The sequence below is a fragment of the Haliotis rubra genome, unplaced genomic scaffold, assembly GCF_003918875.1.
Source record: "Haliotis rubra isolate DU_JTF1 unplaced genomic scaffold, ASM391887v1 Scf547, whole genome shotgun sequence".
NCBI lineage: Eukaryota > Metazoa > Mollusca > Gastropoda > Lepetellida > Haliotidae > Haliotis > Haliotis rubra.
Window position 1 is genome coordinate 81,261 of NW_025767243.1, and position 14,867 is coordinate 96,127.

Here is a 14,867-nt window from a genome sequence, read left to right on the forward strand (position 1 = left end):
GTTGTTGTTGTTGTTGTTCTTAGTTGGATACATTTTTAATCCTTTTGACCATATCAATTAACCGATCTTCAGATTCTGACTATTCCGTTACAGACGATAATTAAATATGGTGGTGGTGGTGGTGGAATTGGGTTTAACTTCGTACTTGAGAATAATTCGCTCATATGACGACGTGCATGCGTGTGTATGTGTATGTGCGGCTGCTTGTACTAGCCCAGACTGAAGCAGGTTTTATAGTGCTAGCCCACTGAGATACCATACCGCAGTGAAGCATGAATACCCCACTCAGACACATTATACTCACTCCGAGCCGACCAGTTCTTGTTGTACCCATTAATGCCGAGCGTCAGGCAGGGACCAACAAGTACCATATTTTAACGTCTTTTGGTATGACGCAGTCGGGGATCGAACCCGCGACCTTCCGCACTCCGGGCGGACGCTCTAACCACTACACCACGGAGGCGGTCATAGAGAATACTACACGAGGTCTCATTACATACGAATTATACGAAACGAGTGTCCTTCCTATGGTATCTGACCGAGCGAAAGCGAGGTCAGATAACATAGGAAGGTCACGAGTTTCGTATAATTCGTATGTAATGAGACCGAGTGTGGTATTTTATTTATTACCCACGTCTTACATGCATTAAACTGACAAAATAGCGGGTTTTTTGTTTCGAACCGAAACCGGTTTCATAAAGAGGTTGCGGAAGAATTTGTACTGTAGTACAATATTTGCATGACGTCACACTGTAATGACGTCACTGCCTTGGTAACCGACGTCACGATGCATGTCAGTTGTCTTCGCCTCGTACAGCCTCCTACAGTAAACTACTCCGTCCTGCTTGACTGTGTTGAATTCTCCATCATAAGGGATAAATTTTCAATATCAAAACAGTAGAGGACCTTTTTTAATAAAATTAATTATCATTTAATCATTGATTTTGTAAAAGAGATAGATTTGTTAAATGAATTTTGATATATGTTTTGTAAATAGATAAAGTTTTATAATTGGTAGTTTAGATTATTAACTTAGATTGTAAGTAGCTGTATCGTCAAAGGGGGTTGAAGTAGCGTAAAATTATTGTCCTCCTGAGAGGATACGTAAGTCCCCAAAACTTTCAAAGTAAATTTAAGTTACCGGGAGTTTTTAAACGTAGTATTTTTGTAATTTTAATTTTGGCTAAATTTTCCTACAATCGCCGGCGGCTGAAGGGATGGTGTAAATCCAACTAGGGTCCATGCAGGTGGCAAAGGTACTGTCCCCTTGGTCCCTAGTATGGTGATCTACCTTCAGTTATTGGCGATCTATAGCCTGTTTTTTTTTATATTGTATTGTCCAAATAGTGCTATTGGTTTAAACTTCCCACGCTAGTTTAAATTCTAATTGTGATATTCTAGTTATTTTACTGTCCTTCGTTGACAGGTTTTTACAATTTACCATTAATTACTATGTATAAAATTAAATGTTCTCGTCACGATATGGCTGAAATATTGCCGATGTGACGATACATTTTAACCCACTCACTCAATAGCTTCAGGCACTAACTCGGGTATACATATGGGGTCACAGAGTAAACCATTTTAATAATTTTCGTGAAAAACTTCAATTAATCAACGACATTATTGTTTCAATATGTATCGAAAATTCTATCCCCTTTGTCTGTTTAATGTATTCAGCAAACATACAGTGTATCCCCTCTTATCATAAACACCATTCATTCATTCTTTTACCTGAACAATGAATACGCATTTGTGTTTTGAGCACCGATTGCGCTGAAAAAGGCGTTCACAACAGGCGTTCCTTCACGTTTGCTTTACAAAGGGCATGATGCTTTTCTGCACCCCACAAAGTTGACGTCAGGAAAATTTTAAATGAAGTTGTCATTTATAAACAGCTGCTACTGATCATTTGTTGATGACATGACATCGTTTCCAGGCAACGTGTGTTCTTTACGAACACTTCGACTTCAAAGGAAGATCACTGACAGTGACAAGCAGTATTCCAGATCTTGAGAAGGAGGGTTTCAGCGATATGGTCTCGTCTGCGAAAGTCATCAAGGGGAGGTAAGCACAATTTACAACCAGCAGAAGCTATACTTTATTTCGTAAGTGTACGGCGACATACATCGCTTCCAGACATACGGCATTTGTCTCTAGAGGAGCCAGACATAATATATCAATACCTTTCATAGATATATAAAGATAGATATATTTTCAAAAACGATTTTTGGTCGAACCTAAAGGCAAAATATTCGTTCGAGCATTTTCACGAACGGATTATATTTTATATTTCTGTTGTTCTTGAAATATAGTCATCTTCCTAATTATCTGCCTTAGTTCTGGGGTTTTTTTTCAAAAAAGGATATTCAAAATAACAAGATATATACATGTAGGCCTACATACTTTTTCTTGGTTATTTTAGTACCTTATGGCTATGGAACAATCTCGAACTGAACGAAACAACGTTTTATTTTAGAGGTAAATCGGAGTTACATGATAAAAACCTGCATGTAAACCTGCCCCTACCCAGGTCTGCATTTTAACCAGTTTTTTGCTGGGTTAAGACCTGGTTTAGTGCAAAACCTGCTTTCTTAATACCGTCCTGGAATGAAAACTCTGGGTTATCGGCAAACTTCGTAAATGTGTTCGGGATTTCCCGGCGAGCGACGGAAAACTCGGGACTAACTTAAACCACGTTCGATAATATGAAATATTTACGTCTCGGTCTAACTTCTTTGTTTTAGACTGGGATTAAGTTCGAACCACCTTTCATCATAGCAGGTCAGGTTTAAACTCACAGTTAGACCGGGATTTCCTTAAACCGGGTCTAAACCTGTTTCCATAATTCGGCCCTTGGAGTGCCTGAAACTCGGGCCGAAGGGTATTACTAAAAATGGGTTACAGAATATTGAAACGAAACCTACACATCTGGGTAGCTGCACTTCCTGTCTTCACAAATGTATAGTTTGATTGAAAATGTATATTTAACGATGAAATAGAAAGAAAACTATGACTGCATACAGAGAGTCCTCTAGACATGACACCGTCTAGTTATGTATTCTCCTTGATATGTCTATGTGAGAAGGTTACTTACCTCTCTTGGCGTGTGACGTGTGAAGTCCTGGGCAGGAATTGACAGTGTTTTGACTTCATTTCTTTGAACATAGTTGGCTAGCGAGATCTGGTATTCGTGCCGTGGTGGGCACAGCAGGTATTGACACGTCTTTGAAGGGTGAAAACACTTGTGAATGGTTTATCTAAACTTATCCACTTGACTGAATGAACACCTTTTTTAAATGGTGTAATGATTCAAGCACTGATGTCTATTTGTGGACGAGTTATACGTTTGAAAATACAACATTTTCGCAACAGATTTCTGGGTTATGCGTTTCTTTTTGTGAAAAGTACATACACGATTGAGAGAGGTACGGTAATGAGGAGCTCTGTTGTCAGATCCCTCCAGCCAGACGGTCCTGTCCAATCAATAGGAAGGACTGGCACAGCAAAGGTTTATGTGATTTTGACCTTGTTTAGAGCATTTAAGTCTGAGATCCAGGTTTAAGGGAGATTTAACATATTTATGCTTATTGTTGTTATTATCATTGCTAACACGCGTGTAACTAAACCGTGTCACAATGTTTCATTGTTGTTATGGCGTAGTAACACGTCAACAGATAGTCTACTTGGACAATCAATAAAGTGGAAGACAACGGTATAACATACTGAGGTAAAGAAATAAGGGAACAAATGAAAGTACAAGTGTTCCTTTATTCTTTTCAAGATTTCTTCATAAGTTTTGTATTGCACCGTGGGTGAAAACCTGAGAATAAATAAAGGAACACTGCGATGAAGTGGTGTCCCTTATTTGCTTCCCTCAGTATATTGACACGTATATTGTAACGGTTTATATTTACATGCTTTACTTAGTGAGTGGTATGCACACACGTGCATGTAGTTCCGTCATGTTTGTCGGTCGTGCACGGTCTAAATCCTGTTGATGTTGCGATTGGTTCATCCATGTCTAGATCCTTTTGAAGTTGAGATTGGTTCATCCATTGGAGTAGGTAGGAATGTCCTCACATTTTGCATCGAATAGGACGTATTTCAGGAACTCCTTGACCGAACACTACTGATAACCCAGTAGGGACGAGGCAACTATAGGCGGATCTCTCTGGCCATAAATGTCTGAGATCACACATACAACGGGACATCAACCGGTTCAAAAAACATGGTACTGTATAATTATTTTTTCTTTATGATGATGCATTAGCAGATGTATTAGTTTTGATTTTTCATGTTATAATTGTGTACCAGATAGAACGTCCTGAAGTTGTGACTCGTGGGTGAAATTAGTCGCACAGTCCCATTCAGTATTTGTCATATTCAACAAGTATTGATGCAAACCACAAACGGTTAAAGAAATCTTGAAGCTGGACTGACTGACTGAGTATTGTTTTATTCCGCCTTTAGCAATATTGCAGCAGTGTCACGGCTGGGGAAACCAAAAATAGGTTTCACATATTGTTCCCATGTGGGGAATCGAATCCGAGCTTTCGGCGTGACGAGCGAGCGCTTTAACCACTAGGCTCCCCACCGCCCCTGGAAGCTGGAGGGAGGGGAGGGGGACAAATTGTTATGAGAAATTGGGAAGTGGCACCCCTTTAATTTTAGAAATGTAAAGCAATCATTCTCGTCATTAAACACGGCGCCATTGTCAACAGATACATAGCAGCGTTCCAATTGCCCGACTCTCCAGTCCAGTGCTACTTTGTTATGGAGCAGTTTGGTGTCACAACTCCATTTCCCCTTAATGTCAGTGTAAACCGCCTCCGTGGTGTAGTGGTGAGAGCGTCCGCCCGGAGAGCGGAAGGTCGAGGGTTCGATCCCCGACCGCGTCAACCAAAAGACGTTAAAATATGGCACTTGTTCCCTGGCGCTCGGCATTAATGGCTACAACAAGGACTGGTCGGCTCGAAGTCAGTATAATGTGAACCAGCTTACGTCTGTGCTAGTACAAGCAGCCACACATGCACACGCAATATATTCTTAAGTAAGATGTTAAACCCCATTTCACCTCACCTCACGTCAGTGTATCGTCTCCTATTGCTTGCGGTACCATTCGCAGATTTTACGTTCCACGTTGTTCGGCTGTTGACTGAAACGGGACAATAAACCCGTCTTTACAATTTCGGGAGTGTTTCAGTAGATGTATCCTCTTCTTGAATGGCTACACTTACTTGTGCTGCGTGATCACTTATCTAGTGTCAGCTTTTCTTGTTTGTTTCCATCTCATCATGTATCTCAGCCTGCGATGTAAGTTTTCTTACTGAGAAGTTTAGCTTGTCATTGACATTAATGTGTAGGTCTTCAATAGCTTCAGATCAGGGTGTCACACAAGGCAGTATTTTGTCTGTCACGCTCTTTAGTATTAAAATAAATAGTCTTTCAAAGGTTTTAAGTGAATCAATCGATGGATCCCTTTTCGTGGATGATTTTAATATTTCGTGCCGTGGTAAAAACATGCAAACTATTGTGAGACAATTACAACTTTGCCTCAACAAAATTCATGTATGGTGTCTGGAAAACGGGTTTAAAGTTTCGAAATCTAAAACCAATTGTCTACATTTTTGTAGGAAATACAAACCCCATAAAGATCCTGATCATTAAATGGCACACCCATCAAAGTTGTCAAGGAAGCTAAATTCCTTGGACTCGCATTTAACCTTTCTGCCACATATCAAACATCTAAAAGACAAATGCCTGAAGGCACTCGACTTGTTGAAAGTCGTTTAAAGTGGGTAGGGGACCAAACCATTCCCCTTCATTTGTATAGATCACTGGTCCGATCGAAACTTGATTACGGCTCTATCGTATATGGTGGGGCCTGTAAAAGCAACCTCAAACTACTTGATTCTATCCATCACCAGGGTCTGAGACTTTGTCTTGGGTCTTTCAGAACCACTCCCATTGACAGTCTCTACGTTGAGGCCGATGAGCCATCTTTAAAACTTCGCCGTATCAAATTGTCTTTACAATATACCTCAATGTTACATTCTAATGAATCCAATCCTGCTCACAACTGCGTTTTTAATCCTCTTTATGAGGATTTGTATAATAATTTTTTTTCACTTGTTCCACCTCTTGGGATAAGAATCCAACAATATATTTCTGCTGCTGGCATTGAGTTGGAGAATATATCTCCTTCCCGTCTTCTTTCTTCTCCACCTTGGCAATTAGTGAGGCCACAAGTTGACCTAAAACTGACAAAGTTTAAAAAATCCGAAACTAACGAATTACAATATAAACAGGAAAATAATCAATTAAAAAGTAAATATAATACATACAAGTCATTATTTACAGATGGATCCAAGGATGGTGGTGCAGTGGCTTGTGCCACTGTCGTTAGATCCAGAACAATATCTTCTCGATTACCGGATAATAGCTCAATTTTTACAGCAGAAGCAAAAACAATACTAACAGCTCTTAAATATATTAATAGACACCCCATATTTAAACAATACATACTCTTTTCAGACTCTCTTTCTTGCCTTCAGGCTATTAAAAATCTTTCTTGCAAACATCCACTTTAATTAGACATTATTGAATTGTATAATGAGCTTGCTACTGGCCAATGCGACATCGTCTTTTGTTGGTTACCCAGCCACGTTGGCATTTCTGGGAACACAATGGCTGATATTGCTGCTAAGGCAGCACTCAACAAATCTGTGACACCACTTCTGATCCCATACTCTGATTACAATGCTAGCATTAGAACCTACATCCGTGATCTGATGCAGAAGAAGTGGGACACCCAGGTGGGTATCAATAAATTACATGAAATTAAACCCTATATTGGCTACACTTACTTCGGTTGTCAGTCCAGATTTGAAGAGGTTATCATATGACGATGTCGTATTGGCCACACAAGATATACTCATGCATACCTATTGAAAGGTGAGGATCCCCCGCTTTGTATCCCTTGTGATGAGAGAAGCCAGAAAAGCCGTCTTTGTCGGAGGTCAAGAAGGGGAATCCCCCTTCCTGCACAATGTGTAATATATATATGCACTCACGTGATGAGTCTCGTGCTTATCTATAAATAGATCCAACAGTTGCCAACGGCGGTGAGAGTGTTGTAAGTGGTAGATGTAAATTAAGATTTTGCTTTTCTGGAGCGTACTATGCACGCTACCATTTATCACTTGACGCATAGGTCAAGCGTTAGAAATTTAAATATATTGATTTACCATCGTCAGTGCATGATTCGCCATGCTGGCGTTACATATAGATGTAATAAAACATAGGCAGATCCAGAAATTTTCAAATTGGGGTCAAGGAGTTCGAACACACACACACACACACACACACACACACACACACACACACACACACACACACACACACACACACACACACACACACACACACACACACACACACACACACACACACACACACACACACACACACACACACACACACACACACACACACACACACACACACAGAGTCATTTTCAAAACACACACACACACACACACACACACACACACACACACACACACAAACGGGGGGTGCGGGTGGGGTGTCCGCCAACGTACATTTCCAATCGTTAAACATTATGTAGTAAAAGACTCTTCAGAATATAATGTACAGAATGGAATTGTTATTATATTCTTATAGTATGACACCTGTGAACATCCGGGTTAGAATTGATCTTCAGTAACCCATGCTTGTCGTAAGAGGTGACTAACGGGATCGGGTGGTCAGGCTCGCTGCTTTGGTTGACACATGTCATCGGTTCCCAATTGCGCAGATTGATGCTCATAATGGTCTGGTTTAGAATGGACTATTTACAGGCCGCTGTCATATAGCTGGAATATTGCGGCGTTAAGCAACAAACATTCATATCATAAAAATGGCAGTTTAATGCTGTTATATATCTGTAGAAAAGGGAACTGAAAAAATCTCAAGTGAACGTGATTGGTCTTGACTGGATTATTTACAGACCACCACCATAAAGGTGGAATATTGCTGAGTGCGGCGCTAAACAAACAAACAATCACATATTCTACATCCTGTTTGATGATCAACAGTCGCGTTGTTGTTGTTGTTGTTCTTAGTTGGATACATTTTTAATCCTTTTGACCATATCAATTAACCGATCTTCAGATTCTGACTATTCCGTTACAGACGATAATTAAATATGGTGGTGGTGGTGGTGGTGGAATTAGTTTAACTTCGTGCTTGAGAATATTTCGCTCATATGACGACGTGCATGCGTGTGTATGTGTGGCTGCTTGTACTAGCCCAGACTTAAGCTGGTTTTATAGTGCTAGCCCACTGAGATACCATGCCGCAGTGGAGCATGAATACCCCACTCAGACACATTATACTGACTCCGAGCCGACCAGTTCTTGTTGTACCCATTAATGCCGAGCGCCAGGCAGGGACCAACAAGTACCATATTTTAACGTCTTTTGGTATGACGCGGTCGGGGATCGAACCCGCGACCTTCCGCACTCCGGACGGACGCTCTAACCACTACACCACAGAGGCGGTCCCCTCAGAAAGGTAAACCAACCAGTATCAGTTGCCTGTACATATAGCAAGGCCTCGTGTTGTCAAGTGAGCGAGTCGTGTCTCATGCTTCTAGCAGTGAGTGAGTGAGTTGACTTTTATGCCGCACTCAGCAATATTCCAGCAATATGGCAACGGTCTGTAAATAATCGAGTCTGGACCAGACAATCCAGTGATGAACAGCATAAGCATCAATCTGCGCAATTGGGAACCGATGACGTGTCAACCAGGTCAGCAGGTCTGACCACCATGGATCCCGTTAGTCGCCTCTTACGATAAGCATGGGTTACTGAAGATCAATATTCTAACCCGGACCTTCACGGGTATTGGGTACAAGACCTGAAAAGGGAATGGATACAGGGTACAAGACCTGAAAAGGGAATGGATAAAGGGCACAAGAACTGAAAAGGGGATGGATACAGGGCACAAGAACTGAAAAGGGGATGGATACAGGGCACAAGAACTGAAAAGGGGATGGATACAGGGCACAAGAACTGAAAAGGGGATGGATACAGGGCACAAGAACTGAAAAGGGATGGATACAGGGCACAAGAACTGAAAAGGGGATGGATACAGGGCACAAGACCTGAAAAGAAAAGGGAATGGATACAGGGCACAAGAACTGAAAAGGGGATGGATACAGGGCACAAGAACTGAAAGGGAATGGCACAAGAGCAGGGATGGTACAAAAGAACTGAAAAGGAATGGATACAGGGCACAAAGAGCTGAAAAGGGGATGGATACAGGGCACAAGAACTGAAAGGGAATGGATACAGGGCACAAGAACTGAAAAGGGGATGGAAGAACTGAAAGGGGATGGATACAGGGCACAAGAACTGAAAAGGGATGGATACAGCACAAGGCACAAGACTGGGTGATGGAAAGGGGATGGATACAGGGCACAAGAACTGAAAAGGGAATGGATACAGGGCACAAGAGCTGAAAAGGGAATGGATACAGGGCACAAGAACTGAAAAGGGATGGATACAGGGCAATAAGAACAAGAACTGAAAAGGGAATGGATACAGGGCACAAGAACTGAAAGGGGATGGATACAGGGCACAAGAACTGAAAAGGGATGATATAACCGGAAAGGGGATGGATACAGGGCACAAGAACTGAAAAGGGATGGATACAGGGCACAAGAACTGAACTGAAAAGGGGGATGGATACAGGGCACAAGACCTGAAAAGGGGATGGATACAGGGCACAAGAACTGAAAAGGGATGGATACAGGGCACAAGAACTGAAAAGGGGATGGATACAGGGCACAAGAACTGAAAAGGGAATGGATACAGGGCACAAGAACTGAAAAGGGATGGATACAGGGCACAAGAACTGAAAAGGGGATGGATACAAAGCACAAGAACTGAAAAGGGAATGGATACAGGGCACAAGAACTGAAAAGGAATGGATACAGGGATAAAGGGAATGGATACAGGGCACAAGAACTGAAAAGGGGATGGATACAGGGCACAAGAACTGAAAAGGATGGATAAGAACTGAAAAGGGGATGGATACAGGGCACAAGAACTGAAAAGGGATGGATACAGGGCACAAGAACTGAAAAGGGGATGGATACAGGGCACAAGAACTGAAAAGGGGATGGATACAGGGCACAAGAACTGAAAAGGGGATGGATACAGGGCACAAGAACTGAAAAGGAGATGTGTACAGGCTAAGAGTTGAAAGGGGGTTGGTTATAGGGTGCAAAAGCTGAAAGGGGGATGCATCTAGGAGCGATTCTTCTATACAAATATAAACATGCTTCCAGCAATGTGACGGCAGGGGACATGGAGAACGGAGTCCCGATCCACAAATCGTTTGTAATATTAAGCAGTGGCCGTTCTAGTGGTTAAAGTGTCCGTACGTCACACTGAAGACCCAGGTTCGATTCCCCACATATAACATGGGTAAAATAAGTGAAGCCCATTTCTGGTGTTCCCCGCCGTGATATTGCTAAAATAGGCGTAAAACCATACTCACTCACTCACTCGTTCACGTAACGTTACGACCTGCCGTAACTCTATACAAGTAGTTTATCATAGGCTTGTGAATGTTTTTGTGGATCTGCGCCTCCTTTCATGAAGCACTAAGGTGATCGTAAGTCACTAAGGTCAACGGAAGTGCAATGTTAAAGAATGGGAGTTAGGGTTACCCTGAGTAAAGGTTGCTTTGTGAAAGGAACCCCAGGACCCTGGCTTCTACGCTGGAGTCGTGGGAAATCGCGTAATGACAACCATTTTAATCACTAGGCCAGCCGTGTGGTCTGAAATGATCTCAGACGCAGTCCATAAACCACAAGATAGCTGGATGCCGTTGTACAAAACAACCTTAGCTCTAAGTTAATGTATGGGAGTTACGGTCACCTTAGCGCTAAGGTCGCTTTGTACAACGGCTCCCAGGACATCAACCAGGACAAAACTTGGGTAAAGTGATACATGTACAGCGTATGGATGAGTATGATTTTACTTCGCTTTCAGCAATATTCCTGGAATATCAAGGCTGGGGTCACCAAAAATCAGCTTCAGACATTGTACCCACGGGGGAATGGAACCTGTCTTTTCGTCATGACGATTGAATGCTTTAACCACTAGGCTACTGCCCCTTTGTACAGCATCTGAAATGTATGTATATATGTATAGCCAGCCTTTCTAGCAAGTATCTATGAGCTTGGTTACCTTCTGGTGTTAAGAACTGTTTTCTATTTAAACTGCTAGGTTGTTAATTATCAGCAGCTGGAATCTAAATCCTTCACTGCTGATAAATCTACCTTTTAAATAACTGTGAATGTGCCAAGAAAACACATGTGCAAAAGTTAAGCACCATCAATAATAGCATGTTCTCTTTATATTGACTGAAATGTTGCTGGAAATATTACTTAAGTGTGTTACATCTGATGTACATCTGTACCAATTCTCGAGGCGATGGGGTAGCCTAGTGGTTAAAGCGTTCGCTCGTCACGCCGAAGCCCTGGGTTTGATTCCCCACATGGGAACAATGTGTGAAGCCCATTTCTGGTGTCCCCGCTGTGATATTGCTGGAATATTGCTAAAACGGCATAAAACCCAACTCACTCACTCACTGTACTCATTCTCAATGAAAAGTTAACTGACCTGTATTTCACGTCTTATTGACCTTTTAAAATAAGCAACATTTTCAATTATTTTAACCCATGTTTTCAGGCCTATTTGCTGTCAGTCATCAAAACAATGTATTTTGTAACTTCACCAAAAAATATATACACAAAACACCATACAAATTATCAGATGGATGGATTTATTGAATGTACATGAAACATTATTTGCACGTGAGCTAATTTCAATTTGTACATCACAATATAAAAAATATACATACATTTGCTAATAATACTCATATATTTATATATATCTGCAGATTTCAAGATCCAAACGTTTGGAAAGAAAAATACCCATAGTAATTTCAGTGTGTTGAAAGAAGTGAATTATCATCATCCATAGCACAGTCTTTCCCTCCTTCCATCTTATACAGCACTGAAACAATCACAAATACCAAAAAACAGGGTTATCTCCCCTTTGTTCCTATTCAAAAGGCAGAATGATACTTAATATTGCATGACATGCAATTTCATTTACGGATTTCTGACATTAAGAGGCAATAAGTTCAAACAAGGAGTCAAAACATGGCCAATATTTGGCCATGGGGTGATGCTGATTCTGCCTAACAAAGTTCCATCATCTTCTGTGACATTGATATCACTGATATTTGATATCAAAGACAAGAGCGTGACATCTATTAATCATCCAAAATCATTATTTCAACCTATTCAGCTTATAATCAGTAATAATCACTTGAGAGCAAAAAGTAGAGCTAACCAGCTTCTGAGGCTGAGATTTGTGATGTCATTCGATTGTGACATCAAGATAGCTGATGACATCACAATGTTCTGCAAAGCTTTGTGTTACAATTTATTGAAGCAATACATCCTTGGAGATAAGGCTTCATCTGACAAAAGTGATATCTCCTGTGGAAGCCAGTTTGAGATGACATGTAGATAGCAGTATGAATGAAAGAGATTTCCTTGTATGAATTGTGGACATTAAGTCTGCAGCCAGTTACAGAAGAATGTGATTAAACTTTCTTGCAAGACACGATAACTCAAATGAGAACTTAAACAAGCAAAACAATGTACACAGTATATTTTCCTCCTGACATATTCTAAAGATTCTGATTCAACTCTTAAGATTTCCATTCAAAAACTTTCATAATGTCCTGTTAAGATAAATTTACTCCAGCAGGAATGGGATGTGCCAGAGATTGGGATCCTACTTTTACATGTCCTCAAGACAATCCTACGAAGCCCTGGGTTACACATTGGATTGATCACAGCTTTGATTCATATAATTCGGAACATATCAGTGTAGGTTAAGTAGCTTCCTTGGAACATTGATAATGGACTCAACTTATACAGATGTGGATCCAGGATTTTGAAAAGAAACAGAGGGGATGCACCCATTCTCGTCCCCTCATCACCAGGTCCCCCAGCTTTCTCTAGCTGAGCGAGGCCATTTACTGAAAGGGGGTCTACTAGACTGGCATGATTTGCACATGCAGACAGTGTACCCCCAAGTAAAAATGGACTGCTCTGCTTGTTCATTGAGGTCAAGAGTTCACTGCTGTGTGCCTACAGATCTTCCACAGTTTATCTACCAGTTATTGTGATGTTACATACCACCCAACGTTTGGTAGGGATAATCATGATGTTCCATCTGAGGACTGAATATGTTTGACTGGTTGGCCAAGTTGTCATACAAGTAGTATGTTGCCATGGAAACTTTTTCAGCTTCATTTCAACAAAAAACAAACATAAGTACACATTCTTGTTATCCATCATCCCTATCAAACATTGACTAGCATATAATATATTATCTAATTTTGCCCACAAGGATAATATTAGTATTCCTTGGATACATTCAGAATTGACTTCTCCCTCAGTCTGATATGGCTTCCCCAGATCATTGCCCTGACTACACTCTGAGGTCGGGGGTGTAATATCACTCAGGTCTATACACGAGGCGTCACATGGCACCAGCACAACAACAACTCAAAACAAAACAAGGAAACAAAGTAGCTTTCTACATGAGAGACACTAATAGGTACGCTGACTGACATGTGAACAGGACTGCAATAAATAGCTGAAATAAATAATGACAGATGGCGATGATGACACAATGAAGGCACAGTCTGTACAATGTTTACTTTGGCTCATGGAGATATGTGCGTGTGAGTGGATACTGTCTTATTCGACTTTTACCAATATTCCAGCAATATCACAATGGGGTTCCCGCATGCTGCCAATAAGAAACAAACTTGGAATTTCAGTGGGAGATGGCAACAAATTAACCACTTGTTTAAGCCTGGGTGATCACTGAACTTACTTCCACTACTACAGCCACAACCATACACTCAGCCAGAATACAAAACGTACAAAAACAGTGTGATACCATACATGAATCTCAAAATATTTAGGAGCCATGTTCTATCATCAGTGAGAATACTTGAGACTCTACAAAGATGTTTTTAACTGAGTCAGGTTCACAAATACTAAACAACTGTTGCGAACTAATTTTAATACTTTCCATAATTTAACAGGTGATATGTTCTATTGTACATTCATGTATCATTTTGTATCAACATAATACCAGATGACAGGATACTCACATATCTCTATTAACTAATGCTTTGGTGAAAGGTTACAGCCCTGTATAGCCGTGCTAAGCCGGCAAAAAGTCCACATCGGTATCTTATATTTATTTAAAGCTTCATCTCTGGCACAACACTCATACAGATATCTACATTGTGCGTGGAGTTATAAGGCACAGTGTTGATTATGGTGGAATGAAGTCCGTGGACATGATGAGCAGAGACAGAAATATCTGTCAGAACACAGGTTCAAGGTCGGGACTGGTTGAGGTCAATGTCAAAAGTTGGTCTTTCATTCTAATGCTACCAAACATTTATTCTGAACTCTTGACCACATCCTTTAGCATTTTCTTTACTTAAATACTCATTCATAACCCCTGTCCTTCTCCAATCCTTCAATAACTCCCGCTGCACAAATTAAATTATTTCTGTTCCTGCAGTGTCAAGGTGGTAAAAGAAGTATAACATAAGGTCCCAAAACAAGTTACCTAATCCTCAAACCAAACATCCCAACCACCAAGCCCTTCACACTGTTGGCCTCATTTGATACCTCCTCTGCCCTTCTTCCTCGCAACACTTACATCTGAAACACCCAGCATCCT